The sequence below is a fragment of the Mycteria americana genome, chromosome 1, assembly GCF_035582795.1.
Source record: "Mycteria americana isolate JAX WOST 10 ecotype Jacksonville Zoo and Gardens chromosome 1, USCA_MyAme_1.0, whole genome shotgun sequence".
Taxonomy (NCBI): domain Eukaryota; kingdom Metazoa; phylum Chordata; class Aves; order Ciconiiformes; family Ciconiidae; genus Mycteria; species Mycteria americana.
This window is the reverse complement of record NC_134365.1, coordinates 11941487-11955912: the sequence shown is the minus strand read 5'-3', so window position 1 is coordinate 11955912 and position 14426 is coordinate 11941487. Positions and strand designations below refer to the sequence as shown.

Sequence of the window (14426 nt, the reverse complement as noted above, 5' to 3'; positions counted from 1 at the left end):
GCACACCCTCAGCAAGTCTGCAGATCATGTAAAACAGGGAGGAAAGGCTGATACACCAGATGTCTGTGTTTTCGTTCAGAGAGACCTCAATAAGCTGGAGAAATGGGCCAACAGTAACCTCGTGAAGGTCAGCCAAGGTAAATGCAAAGTCCTTCGCCAGGGGAGGAATAATCCCAGGCACCAGTACCAGCTGGAAAGCTACTTTGCAGAAAGTGACCTTGGGGTCTTGGTGGACAGCAAGCTGCCTATGAGCCAGTAACGCACTCCAGTGGTGAATAAAGCCAACAGTATTGTGGGCTACATTAAGAATAGCATCTCCAGCAGGTTGAGGGGGGTGATCCTTCCCTTCTGCTTAGCACTGGAGAGACACCTTTGGAGCACTGGGACCAGTGCTGGGCTCCCCAGTACAAAAGAGACATGATCATACCGGAATGAGTCTATCGAAGAGTCACAATGATGATTAAGGGGCATATGACACATTTGTCATCTGAGGAGAGGCTGAGAGAGTTGAAGTTGCTCAGCCTGGAGAAAAGAAGGCTCAGGGCCATCAGTGTGTATAAATACCTGGTGGGGGAAGGAGGTGTGTTAGTGGGGAAAGCAGAGAAAACAGAGCCAGACTCTGTGGTGCCCAGTGACAGGATAAGAGACATTGAACACAAATTGAAATACAGGAAATTCTATTTAAACTTAGAAATTGTTTTTTCCATGAGGGTGGTTGAACACTGGAATAGGTTGCCCAGAGATGCAGTGAAGTCTCCATGCTTGGAGACATTCAAAACCCAGCTGGGCATGGTCCTGGGAAATCTGTTTTTGCTGACTCTACTTTGTGCAGTTGGACTAGGCAATGTCCAGAGGTGCTTTCCACCCTCAGCTTTCCACCCTGTGATCTCATGACCTGTATATACCAAAGATTTCTAGTGCTTTGGGAAGGAGTGTTACAGAAACTGAGGGAACTTCTTTTAAACTTGAAATGCATTATCACTTGTGGAAAGTATCTCACGTCAGCTTGCAAGTCACTGCATCGCTATAATTTAGTGCATACGGAATGTTTACATCATCTCTCTTCTTGAAAAAGGTGCTCATGGCAATCATGATGAAAACACTGTCAGCTGCTTCTTTGAAGTAATTCATTTATTTTCATTGTGATCATGACAAATGCTACTCAACAGTAGCATTATGACAGTCTTAACTAGGGTTACTTGTTGACAGTAGGAAAAATCCAATTTTCTTATTCTTTTCCTTTCCCTCTTACAGCCTTTTCCATTGAAAGCTGGGGAAAAAAAAGAAATAGAAAGAAAAAAAAAGTTGGCCACCTAGTTGTAAACTGTGTTCATTCAAAACTATTCTTATCTGTATCTGATGTCAGGATGCTTATGGTGATAAAGGATTACTCTGGTGTTTGAGCCTTCCAAGATCATGTAGGGAAGCACACTGTTAGATTTCACAGCTGTCACTGGTCATCCAAGCCCTGCAGCATAGTTTACAGAATACATGTTAGTGATGTACCAAAAAATCTTTAATGTGCTAACTTCTGCAGGACCAGACAGGACGCACAGTTAGGGTACAGACCTGGGAATAATATCTGGGTATTTTGAATATGTAGTCTTTTTTGCAGGGAGAAAACCTAACTAACTTTGTCTTTTCTAAAACATTTGACACTTATGTTCAGCTACACTAGAGGTTTTTTCCTTCACTGAAGACAAAGGGAAGTTTGTAAGACAGGTTTATTGACTGTCTAGAGTACTTTATATTTTAGTTTCTCTTGTCACCTACACAAGTAATCACATGTGTTTTCAGCTTAGTTCCAATGCTTTTAGCCAGACCGATGTCTGGGTTTTTATTTCACAGAGTGTCTGGGCTCTGGCTGAGAGGATTCAAAGCTCCACTGAGCGTTCCCTGCTTCCACACAGAGCACATACAGAACACATGCTTCACACATCTGCCAAGAACCAGAACTGTTCTCTGCTCTGCCATGCTGCATTTTTCCTACTCTCCTAAAGCATAAAAGGGTGTCCTCCTAGCCTGTCTTATCTGTCCGTAAAACTAACTTTCTTCATGCCACACCATTGATCTGTAGTTCTGAGGACTTGCTGTGCCAGGCGGCGGTATCATAAGAGTTAATTTTTACTGCATTATGTCTCCTGGTTTTAATTGCCAGTTTCTACAAATGGTGCTGCTTCTGTATCAGGCCAGGTACAAATTCAGAGACATGGCTCACCTGAGCACTTTCTCATGGACTGGATGCTCAGCAGCTGCTTGCTCTTTTCTGTGTGTGCTTTTTTTGGGGGGTTGGTTTTTTTGTTTTGTTTTGGTTTTATTTTTAAGTTATCTTCCTTTTTTGCTTTCTCATTAAGTTTTATGTTGATGCTCTACTCAGTAGACATTGCTGACTAGCTTGTTTAAAACACTGTTCAACTGAAGCCTGAAGCAAGAAAATTAATCCATAATTCTTTTGGGCAGCTACACAGTAAAAAGTAAGGCAGAAACCTTTTTGGGCAAGCACTGGGTGAACACATACCAAAGGTAGGCCTGTTCTGGAAACATTGTCTGTATAAGCTTTAGACATGTGGCCCTCAGTGCCCTTGGAATAGTTCTGCTTAGTTCTTTCTCTGCCACCTGTAGTGCTGATATCAACTGCTTGGTGATGTAGATACGTTCATCACTACAGACTTTACAACTGTTCTTAAATGAACTATTTCTGAATTCCGAGTAACATAAATATACCTAGGAGTACACACAGTATGAGCAGAAAGAAATCTGATTGTATGAAACAAAAATAAGAACATCTGTTACAGCCTGGGAGTAAAAGAAGAAGCAAGAATAGACAGAGTTTGTAAGGTTTTTGATAGTGTATGGCATAATAGCCCTGCAGTCGGATTGTACCCAAAGATATGGACTACACAGGTGGACTGCAGGGTGGGTGAAAAACTACTTGAGTTGCCAGACTTGGGATCATGTTCAACTGTTTGAAATCTCTCACTTAAATTGTGAATCATTTCAAAGAATTTAGGTGTTTTAATCTGTAACAACAAGCTACTGTTTGAAATCTAACTTGTGCCAGGCTACAAATGATGTTCCTGTGGGTTTGGTGTTGTACTTCTACTGTTTAAGGTATCCACGGAACACCTGGAGAATGGGACAGGAATGCAACGTTACCTTAATCTCAAGTCGCACCCTATGGGGGTAGTGTCAAACTACAGCAGGGCAGGGCTGCCTGTTAGAGGAAAGGCACCTTGGCAAGCTAGAAGGGTGGACAGGGAGAAGTACCATGAGTTTCAACAGACACATGTGAATCCCTACATCTAGGACAGGCTAATCCTGTGCATCAATACAGATAGGGAAGTGACTGATACTCAACAGGCTAAAAATGTTAGCAGTGGGTCCTTGCAGTAAGTAGGCTGGCTGCATACTGGACTACTTTATGAAGAGTATAGCCAGCAGGTCAAGACAAGTGATTATTTCATTCTACTTAGTGCTTCTGAGACCTAATCTGAAATACTGTGTCCAATTTCATGCATACCCACCCCTTCCCCAGGAATTCTCTACACCTCCAATTTACATACCTGAAGACAGAAGTAGAAGACAGCCAAATTCTTCCCAGAAGGCCACAGCAAGAAAATAAGAGGCAAAAGTCACAATTAGCAATAGCAGAAATTCTGACTGTAATAACTTTTCTCGTGTATTCAGTAAGAAGGTTTAACCACTGGATCAAATTGCCTATAGACCCTGTGGAAGCTGTCCTCAGAAACTTTCAAAACACCTAGTAAGGCCCTAAGTTATTTGATCTAACCTTGAAGTTAGCCATCCTCTGAGCAAGAGGCTGCATTAGAGACCTCCACAGTTTTTTCCAACTCCGTTTTTCTGGTCTGTGAGTCTAATATTTACTTATTTAAAAAAAAAAAAAAAGATTAAAAGAGCTTGAGAGGAAGTATGGTGAAAAGTAATCATAGCAATAGCGTCAGTAACAGATAAAAGATGTAGGTAGAGAGTACTCTTGTTCTTCTGGTAAATCAAACTATTACTGGTGCATATTAATATGTCTCATTGATGCACTCTGGATTAAGTGGCTGTCAGAATTAGGTTCCAGAGGAATTTTTTATTCCTATGATTACACCAATGAGGACTGTTGGATGATCTGAGTTGCATCTGGTTCCATTCTGATAAAGGAAGATGCCTTGAATCTCTTCTGATCTTTTCCTGTTACACAGTTGTAGCTTTTGGTCCTTTACTATTGGTCTTGAGTTTGATAGCATGGCTATGCAAACCTCACCCTAGCAATTCCCCACTTCTATAGCTGTTATAAAGATACTTATCTGCCATAAAGATTTGGTTTTTGTGTCAGAGCATTGCTTTCTGACTAAGTAATCCTGTGGTGTCTAACCACTAAGGGTAGACCAACAGTCCCTTTTGAGGTTTCCTGTAGCCGGTATTTCTATAATTTCTAACTTTTGCTTTGAGAGACATAAGAAAATTCTTCAGAGTTCTGTGGGATCAGATTGGAGTACACATTACAGACTCTAAAACTTCCTTTATTTTGTGTGAAATATATACTTTTTTCTTGTTCTTGCTTTGTTATTTTTGGAAGTAAGGAGCATTCCTGTGCAGTATGCCAGTGTGTTGGCAGATACTGAGCTAATGAGGTGAAGTGCTTCTACACAGTGTCAGGGTGAAGAATGCCAGTCTAAGCTTTCAACTCTCTCCCTCACCCCTAAGTAGAAAACAACAGTGCTTTGTAAATGCTGAAAGCTGAGGGTTAGACTGCTTCTATGGTGAAGGAAAACTGGTGGAAATGGCCAGACAACAGCTCGTCTAGCAGCACAGAGCCAATGCAAATAGCTTGAGACCATATTGCAGAGCAGAGTCAATGGTGCCTGGCCGTAGCCTGTTAGTCTGGCAATCCAAAGCTGCTGCAATAGTTTCAGGTTTCTTCCAGTTCACCAGCTAAAAGATTCTTAGAGCCATTCCAGCCTGAATCAAGTGAAATAAATTGGACAAGTATGTTGTACTAATGCAAAGAGCCATGCTGAGCCATCCTTCCCAGTATGTAAGTGGTGCAGCACAAATACAGATTGACTCAGAACATCAGTATCTGTACTTTCCTAAACTTCCTTTTTAAAACTGAATTTGGACCCATACAGAAGGAATAATGATAAATACACACCCAAGAGGAAGAGTGGATTATATTGCTATTTTTATAACTGCCATAATTCATGTTTATTTGAAGTCATCCCCAGCCAAGGTCTCTTGCATGAAATTACCTTTTTCTGTACTCTCTGGGCTAAATAGTTAGAGAGGTGAATAAGTTCAAAGAACTTTATCCCAAATGTGTATGTACGAAAAGGCAAGCAGATGTTAGAGGGGGTATGGTCAAGGGAGTTTTTGGTTCTGCTATCACTACTGGAATAGAGAAGTAGCCTTAATATAAATAGTATGCACATATAAATGTATATGCATTTCTATACATTGTAAATATATATATTTACATATGAAAGGGAACAGAATTAGAACTGTGACCCTCAGTAGTAGAAAGAAATATATAAGCAAAAATAAAATAAATAACCTACTGTCTTTTACCATAAGATTTCTGATTACTGCCATCTGGCATGGTGACAAACATTTCCCTAATTCTCTGTGATTTCACAAAGTAGTATCTAGGCATGATCAAATGCAAAGATTACCATTAGAGCTTAAACCGAGTCCCTGGACCTAAATCAGTGTTGCTGTATTTTAGCAGTAAAGGGATATAATTCATACTGCCAGTGGATTCTTGTGATTTCAGCCTATGAGACTTGTTCAGGTATTTCAGAACAACTCCCAAATGATTTTAGAGTATTTTGGACCACGCAGGTATTCATTATTTTCAATGTGTTTAAAAGGTCAATTGAAAGGTGGGATTCTGCTGGCCAAAAGCAGATCATATAGATCTCTCTGACAGACACTGAAGTTGGAACTGGTTACCCAAGGTTTCCTTTGCAGTCACTGGAAAGAAATAGAAATAATAGACCAACTCCTCTCATCCAAATATGGGAGTCAAAGATGAGTCAGCCTAAGTTGTTCCCTAGAGGTACCTATTTCTCTTCACTGCCTGTGAAGGGAGCCTAGGGTGACCAGCTCAAATGTGGGCATGTACCTCGCAAGTCAAATGGTAAGAATTACACCTGAATGCAAATCGCTTCAGTTAACTTGCATTGGACTTTTGAGTACTTTAACTCAAAAATCAAGTGTCAGACATCCTAAATATACTTGCAATTTTAGATTTAGATATGACTCCTCCAGCCTCCCATTCCTGCCATCAGAGAGCAGAAAAGATATAGCAAGACTTCCACACAGGGGTACACCTAGCTCTCACCTCCTCCTTCTCCCCCTCTATACATAGATATTTCTCATTCATTATCCTCTCTAGTCCACTTTGTTCTTCCAGGGACCTTAGTCTTTCCAATATTCTGAGCTGACCGTCCATTTTGTTCCCTGCTCTTTTTTTCTTTTCATTAATCTTTGAGTCACCATTTAAATGTGTTTTTATTCTCTTTTTACCAAAAATTAAACTCCGGTGTTATTAGTCATGTTGTTATGGAGTCACATCCACCAAATCCACCCTAGATTCTCTCAGGTAAAGCACGTTTTTCACTCCCCAAAGACCACTTCCATATTTTTTCTCAAGTATTCATAAGCAAACTTTCACAGAGTCATAGAATGGCTGAGGTTGGAAGGAACCTCCAGAGGTTACCTGGTCCCAACCCCCTGCTCAAGGAAGGCCATCTAGAGCCAGTTGCCCAGATGTCCAGATGGCTTTTAAATATCTTCAAGTTGGGAGACTCCACAGCCTCTCTGGAGTCTTTCAACTAATATTATGTCCCCCTCTTTGATGTTTCCCCAATGCCTTCAGTACTGTTATCTCTGCTTTTCTTGAAAACTTGTCCTCCTTTGGGTTTTGGGAATCTAACCTTTCCTGGCTCTTTTTCCATTTGATTGTTCCTGTATATTTCAAAGGATCTTTCTCCTTTTTCCTTTCCATTCCCTGTGAACAGTCTTCCAGATCCTTTTATTCCATTTTCTTCTCACTGTGCTTTCTGTATATACGTAATTCTTTCTGCAAATACAAATTCACCTGCCTATTCTGAATAGACAACTTGTAGTTGTTTCTCCTCCTTTTGCTTGATCCTGTCTTTTCCAGTTTCCTACATTCCCTGCTGCCTTTCCTCAATGATGTTGACCATCAGGATGGTGATCTTGCCTGGTCATAGCCATAGTCACTTTTACACTAGATCACCACATCTGAATGATATCAATGTGGTCAGGTTCCTCCCATATAACAAGTCTAAGATATGTCCCTTCCTACCCGTCTTCAGCTAAAGCTCTTGTCCAAGTTTTCATCATCTTGCACTTCTATTATAAAAACCCCTTTGTCTGGCTTCGACAAATGTAGTCTTATATACCAAATCTGCTGTGACAGCTATTGCAATGTGCCATCCATTTTGCTTTACTTGTGACCTCCCTTGCCATATGCACTATCACACCAGCTTGCCTTAATTTTAAGGGTCCTCCTACCATCTCTGATTCAATACTGAAACACCAGCTTCATCTCCGACCTTATCACCACTTTTCACCAGCCATTTTTCAAGCTTTATGAATTTTAAAGCAAGTGATTTTGATTTTTTTCCCCATCATGCCCCTCATATTTCATTTAACAGTCACATAGCTCTTGTGTTATTTTCCTCAAAATCCCTCCTTAAGCTTTCTTCCCATGACACAGAAGGAAACTAGTAGCAGCTAAACTGGTGATATGTTGTGGTTAATTTTGTCTCATTACTTTCTCACAGGCCCTGATTTGTCTGACTATTATATCTGTCTGACTATATATTGTTTCCTACGCTGTATTCAGTTGTGAACTCTCCTGATGAAGAGCAATGATTTTGTTGCTGTTTCTCAATGTCATGTCATGCAAAAGGAATTGGTCCATGAGTCAGTCTTCAGTAGTCTATTAATAAAAACAGTTCAAAATTTAAAATATATTTGTAATACAATTGTGGTGTTCACATGCTGTAACATCATTCTTATCCATTTATTAGGCTGATATTAGTGCCTGTGAGCTGCCAGTAAAGATTTCAATCCTTTCCATGAATGGGAGGAATGTAGTCAGATTAGATGCCTCTAGATCCATGCCATCTTGAGTAAAATTGTTATTAACATCCATGGCTTGATGGTACGGAAGGTAATAAGACAACATGAGAAAAACTGATTGTTAAAATGTATTATTGAATGTAGTAAGCCCTTCAATATTTATCTCTGTGAACCAGTGCACTAGAAGCATTCTGTTGTCACTATCATGTGCAAATATTTTTCTGGTGTGTCTATAAAATACATGTTCTGTGATTTTGATACTTGCATGCTACTGCTATTTAGACACCTAATAAGTCAATAGGAGTTGAGATAAGCACCAAGGGACTATCAGTGGCTGTACTTGGCTGGAATTGTATTGAAGTCTATGAAACTTCTTTAGTTTACACTCACTAAGGATCTAGCAGACAGTCTGTAAAAAAACCAAGAGTTTCATGCTGGCTCCTTTACAAGTGTAGCAGTTCAAACAGAGTCTGGCAGTGGATTAATAATGTGGCTCATGGATGTGACAGTCGCTGGGACCTTGTTATAGTCAGAACCAGACTGGAATGTGAGAACTGTAAATCATAAAATTGTCTGAAAATACATGAAATCTTATTGACCTGATGGTAGAAAAACAGTTTAAACTTGTGACATCTCCTGAGCTTCTTTTATCAGGTTTATAAGATTTAAAGGGAAAGTTCAGGGTGAGAAGAAACTAGTGATGAGTTGGGGTTTTTTTTTGCTATGTGTAGACAATGATTTAAAGTGTACATTGTTCATAAATCTCATTCAAATCTGTATGCTTTCATATACTCATATTAAAATTCACAAGGTTTAAGAACTGTGGTACCCAGAGGGATCATAAAGTACATACACTTTTTTCACATAAAAAATGGAATAAATCTCCAAGCTGGATTTTATCCAATGCTTCTTTTTTCATTCTATTTTATTTTTTAAGAGCTCTGCATGCTTTTTATGAGAACTTACAGTCCATTGATACAAAACGACACACTGAGTTCACTGCATGATAATCATTGGTGCAATCTAACATGCAGTGAGATTATGTGTTCCAAGTGAGGAAAACTGTAAAACATGAAAATAATTCTTTAGACAGCATACTAATCTACTTATCAGTGCTTGCCATTGATTATGTGTTGCTCTTAATTCTGTGTTTTCGCTATGTCTCTTCACTTTTCACAATATTTGCATCTTCCTAAGATGGAATTTTCCTTGCGGAGTCCCTGTCCAACAATTATGTTCTTTAAGTGAAAGTAAATTTTCATGATAACTCATTTTGTACGACTAGCTGTTCCGTAGAAATCGACCTGATTGTTCTTGCTTCAAGCTAAGCAATTTAACCCTGAGCAATAGCTGTAGCAGTCCAAGACCTATCCGAGAGCGGATCCACCCAGACAAACTTTCTTGAGCGCAGACCTCTTTCCTGTTCTTTCAGGTATAGTGGGAAGGGGCCATCAATTTATTGCAATACTTAAAACGGTTCCATTTTTTCTTGCCATCAGCCAGATTAGTTAACCCACAGCCAAGCAAAGCATTATCTAAATGTTTGCTACTTTTCTGAATGCATAGAGAGCATAAAGTGCCATCAAAACCAGGGCTAAGATATCTCTTAAGCAACTGTAAAATCTCTTTGGAAATTACATCACCATATTCTGTCAATATAAACCTATCCCTGAGTTTGCATCCAGAGGGTAGTGGTCAACGGCTCAATGTTCAGATGGAGATCAGTGACAAGTGGTGTCCCTCAGGGGTCCATACTGGGACCAGTACTGTTTAATATCTTCAATGACATTGACAGCGAGATCGAGTGCACCCTCAGCGAGGTTGCAGATGACACCAAGCTGAGTGGTGCAGCTGACACACCTAAGGGATGGGATGCCATCCAGAGGGACCTGGACAAGCTTGAGAAGTGGGCCCATGTGAACCTCATGAGGTTCAACAAGGTCAAGTGCAAGGTCCTGCACCTGGGTCCAGGCAATCCCCAGTATCAATACAGGCTGGGGGATGAAGGGATTGAGAGCAACCCTGCAGAGAAGGACTTGGTGGGGTACTAGTGCATGAAAAGCTGGACATGATCTGGCAATGTGCCCTCACAGCCCAGAAAGCCAACCGTATCCTGGGCTGCATCACAAGAAGTGTGGCCAGCAGGTCAAGGGAGGTGATTCTGCTCCTCTACTCTGCTCTGGTGAGACCCCACCTGCAGTGCTGCATCCAGCTCTGGAGCCCTCAGCACAGGAATGACAGGGACCTGTTGGAGTGGGTCCAGAGGAGGGCCACATAAATGGTCAGAGGAATGGAACACTTCTATGAGGACAGGCTGAGAGAGTTGGGGTTGTTCAGCCTGGAGAAGAGAAGGCTCCAGGGAGACCTTATTGCAGCCTTTCAGTACTTAAAGGGGGCTTATAAGAAAGGTGGGGACAAACTTTTTAGCAGGGCCTGTTGTGACAGGACAAGGGGTAATGGTTTTAAACTAAAAGAGGGTAGATTTAGACTAGATATAAGGGATAAATTTTTTTCAGTGAGGGTAGTGAAACACTGGCATAGGTTGCCCAGAGAGGTGGTAGATGCCTCATCCCTGGAAAAACTAAGGTCAGGCTGGCCGGGGCTCTGAGCAACCTGATCTGGTTGAAGATGTCCCCGCTCATTGCAGGAGGGTTGGACTAGATGACCTGTAAAGGCCCCTTCCAAGCCAAACTATTCTATGATTCTTTGATTTGAAGAAATAAAATTATTTCTCTTTCAACAACCAGTAAAAGGATGGGGGAGGTAGAGAAGAAGTAAGATCTTCCTGGATTTGAGGGGTGAAGAGAAAAGAGACTGTGTGATATCTTCTGAAGGTAAGTGTGGAAGCAATTAGTCATTAGATTTGGCCATAAAAGAGTTCCACAGGGAAAGAGGGCTCAAGACACATACCTGCTTAGAACAACAAATTCTGTTATTTCTAAAATTCAATGGCTTGCAAATCCCAGACAAAAAATAAGGCTTATCTCAATCTTTTTGTTGGAGGTACAAATTTTAAAAAGCAACAATAATTATTTATATGTTTTGATCTTTCAAATGAGCTCATCCATATATCTCTGCATCCCAGTCATAATTTCTTCATGATTAGTGGAGAAACACTGATCAGAGGAGACATACTCAGTTCTTAAAATATCATTTTAATTTTAAGTTGTAACTTAACTAAATATTTTCTTTATATTAACCTGCCATTTAGAAGCAGTAAATTTAATTCATCTTTGGGTTAAATATGGGCTTGGCTGATGAATTCTACACTTGTCTAAGCAATTGATGAAAACATAAAAATTATTTTCAATACCAAAGTAAAAGAGAAGAGAGCCTGAAGCTGAAGGGCTGTATGTATTGGCTAGGCAACGTGTTAGAAAGTATACAGAGCACCTGTCCACAGTAGGTTTGTCTGCAGACAGTGTTATAAAGCTTCTCCAAACGAGTGAATAAAGTTCATCGTGAAGTTCTGTTGTGGAGGAACACCAGGAAATTGAATTGGGTTTGACTTTCTAACATAGAAGAAATGAAGGTTTCCAAAAATGTCTGGCCTCAGAAATTGCAGGTGACCAAGCTACTAATGGGATTCTTTCACACTGAGATGTGGCTAAATAGTGTCTGCCCTGGGAATTTCCTTGTATACAGCCAGGAATTAAGACAAGTAGTTGCAGGAGAAAAGGAATTTATAAAGCCTGATTTCCCATGGCTTTCATACAGTTTTCTCCTGTGTGGTTTCTGCAGTATCTAACAGTAATATACTTGACTTCTCTGGGCAGATTTTTATTCATCAGTGGGGAGTAGTTATCTGGGTATTCCTCCTCTACTCAGCTACCACTGTTTTAATAATATTTTGATATCCCTCTGTCAGGTATGCATAAAACTGGGTAATAAGTTGCAAAATTGTTTGGAAACAATGGGGAGCTGGAGGCGGATAAACAATAAAATTGCTATAAGGTACACTTTTAAGACAAACGCTTGCTCAGGTATCCTAGCTCTCCTGCACCCAGGTTTGTTCACAGTGGGTGGGTACACTCCTAAAGCATTATTTTAAAACAGTACTTGTTCCGTGGGACACTCCAGTTTTGATCAGCCTGTACCACATGAGAACTAGTTACTGGGGATTAAAAAAAAAAAAATCCATAGCCAAACTTGAACTTGATTAAAGATATTATTTTTTAACATGGATTTCATGCCAATCCAGACACACTTTGCCATCATTTCAAAGAAACTTTGTGTTGTTAAATATCTGTATCTATGCACAAAAGCAAATGTATCCACAGCAAAACTGTCATTCATGTCTGTACATTGGCAGTGGAATTATAAAATAGATACACATACATACAATCTGATGAACTTAAGTAAACCTGAAAACATAGCTACAGAATTGACTTTTTTTGTGAACCCAGATATTCTAGAAATACAAGGACTTTGACATTCTTTATCCAAATCCCAAGAGACGCTAACTTCTAATGAGTTCTGATAAGGCAGACAAACTATTCTATAAGCAGCTGGGAGAAGCCTCACAATCGCTAGTCCTTGTTCTTGTGGGGGACTTCAACCTACCAGATGTCTGCTGGAAATACAACACAGCAGAGAGGAAACAGTCCAGGAGGTTCCTGGAGTGTGTGGCAGATAACTTCCTGACACAGCTGGTGAGTGAGCCAACTAGGGAAGGTGACCCACTGGACCTCTTGTGCACGAACAGAGAAGGACTTGTGATCCATGTGATGGCTGGAGGCCATCTTGGGCAGAGTGATCGTGAAATGATAGAGTTTTTGATACATGGAGAAGTGGCGAGGAGGGTCAGCAGAACTGCCACCTTAGACTTCCAAAGGGCAGATTTCGGCCTGTTTAGGAGACTGGTCGAGAGAGTCCCCTGGGAGGCAGCCCTAAAGGGCAAAGGAGTCCAGGAAGGCTGGACATTCTTCAAGGAGGAAGTCCTAAAGGCACAAGAGCAGGCTGTCCCCAGGTGCCGAGAGATGAGCCGGCAGGGAAGAAAACCGGCCTGGCTGAATAGAGAGCTTTGGCTCGAACTCAAGAAAAAGAGGAGAGTCTACGACCTTTGGAAGAAGGGGCAGGCAACTCAGGAGGACTACAAAGGTGCAGTGAGGTTGAGCAGGGAGAAAATTAGAAGGGCCAAAGCCAAGCTAGAGCTCAATCTGGCTGCTGCTGTAAAAAACAACAAAAAATACTTCTTCAAATACACTAGCAGCAAAAGGAGAGCTAAGGAGAATCTCCAGCCCCTAGTAGACGGGGAAGGGAACAGAGTGACCAAGGATGAGGAAAAGGCTGAGGTACTTAATGCCTTCTTTGCCTCAGTCTTTAATAGCAGGGCCAATTGTTCTCTGGGTACCCAGCCCCTGGAGTTGGAAGATAGGGAAGGGGACCAGAATGGAGCCCCCATAATCCAGGGGGAAATGGTGAGTGACCTGCTGCACCACTTAGACACTCACAGGTCTATGGGGCCTGATGAGATCCACCCGAGAGTACTGAAGGAACTGGCAGATGTGCTCACCAAGCCCCTTTCCATCATTTACCAGCAGTCCTGGCTAACTGGGGAGGTCCCTGCTGACTGGAGATTAGCTAATGTGACACCCATCTTAAAGAAGGGCCAGAAGGAGGACCCGGGGAACTACAGGCCTGTCAGCCTGACCTCAATGCCAGGGAAGCTGATGGAGCAGATCATCCTGAGTGCTATAACACGGCATGTAGAGGATAACCAAGGGATCAAACCCAGCCAGCATGGGTTTAGGAAAGGCAGGTCCTGCTTGACCAACCTGATCTCCTTCTACGACAAGGTGATGGATGAGGGGAAGGCTGTGGATGTTGTCTATCTAGACTTTAGTAAAGTCTTTGACATGGTTTGCCACAGCATTCTCCTGGAGAAACTGGCTGCTCATGGCTTGGACAGGTGTACTCTTCGCTGGGTAAAGAACTGGCTGGATGGCCGGGCCCAAAGAGTGGTGGAGAATGGAGTTTACTCCAGTTGGCGGCCGGTCACAAGCGGTGTTCCCCAGGGCTCGGTGTTGGGGCCAGTTCTGTTTAACATCTTTATCAATGATCTGGATGAAGGGATTGAGTGCACCCTCAGTAAGTTTGCAGATGACACCAAGTTGTGCAGGAGTGTTGATCTGCTGGAGGGTAGGCAGGCTCTGCAGAGGGATCTGGACAGGCTGGATCAATGGTCTGAGGCCAACTGTAGGAGGTTTAACAAGGCCAAGTGCAAGGTCCTGCACTTGGGTCACAACAACCCCATGCAATGCTACAGGCTTAGGGAAGAGTGGCTGGAAAGCTGCCTGGTGGAA

The 14426-nt window shown here is 41.6% G+C and overlaps 1 long non-coding RNA gene across 2 annotated transcripts in view; it reads right to left on the bottom strand.

Annotated features, from left to right (window-relative positions):
- Positions 1 to 1177: 1177 nt before the first annotated feature.
- LOC142404251 (uncharacterized) overlaps positions 1178 to 14426 on the bottom strand; it is a 52301-nt gene continuing 39052 nt past the window's right edge. For both annotated transcript variants that reach the window (XR_012773789.1, XR_012773790.1), the window contains exons 5-6: positions 3564 to 3593; positions 1178 to 1270 (exon numbers count right to left, since the gene is read on the bottom strand). This is a non-coding gene — a long non-coding RNA (uncharacterized LOC142404251). The remainder of the gene's footprint in view (positions 1271 to 3563; positions 3594 to 14426) is intronic.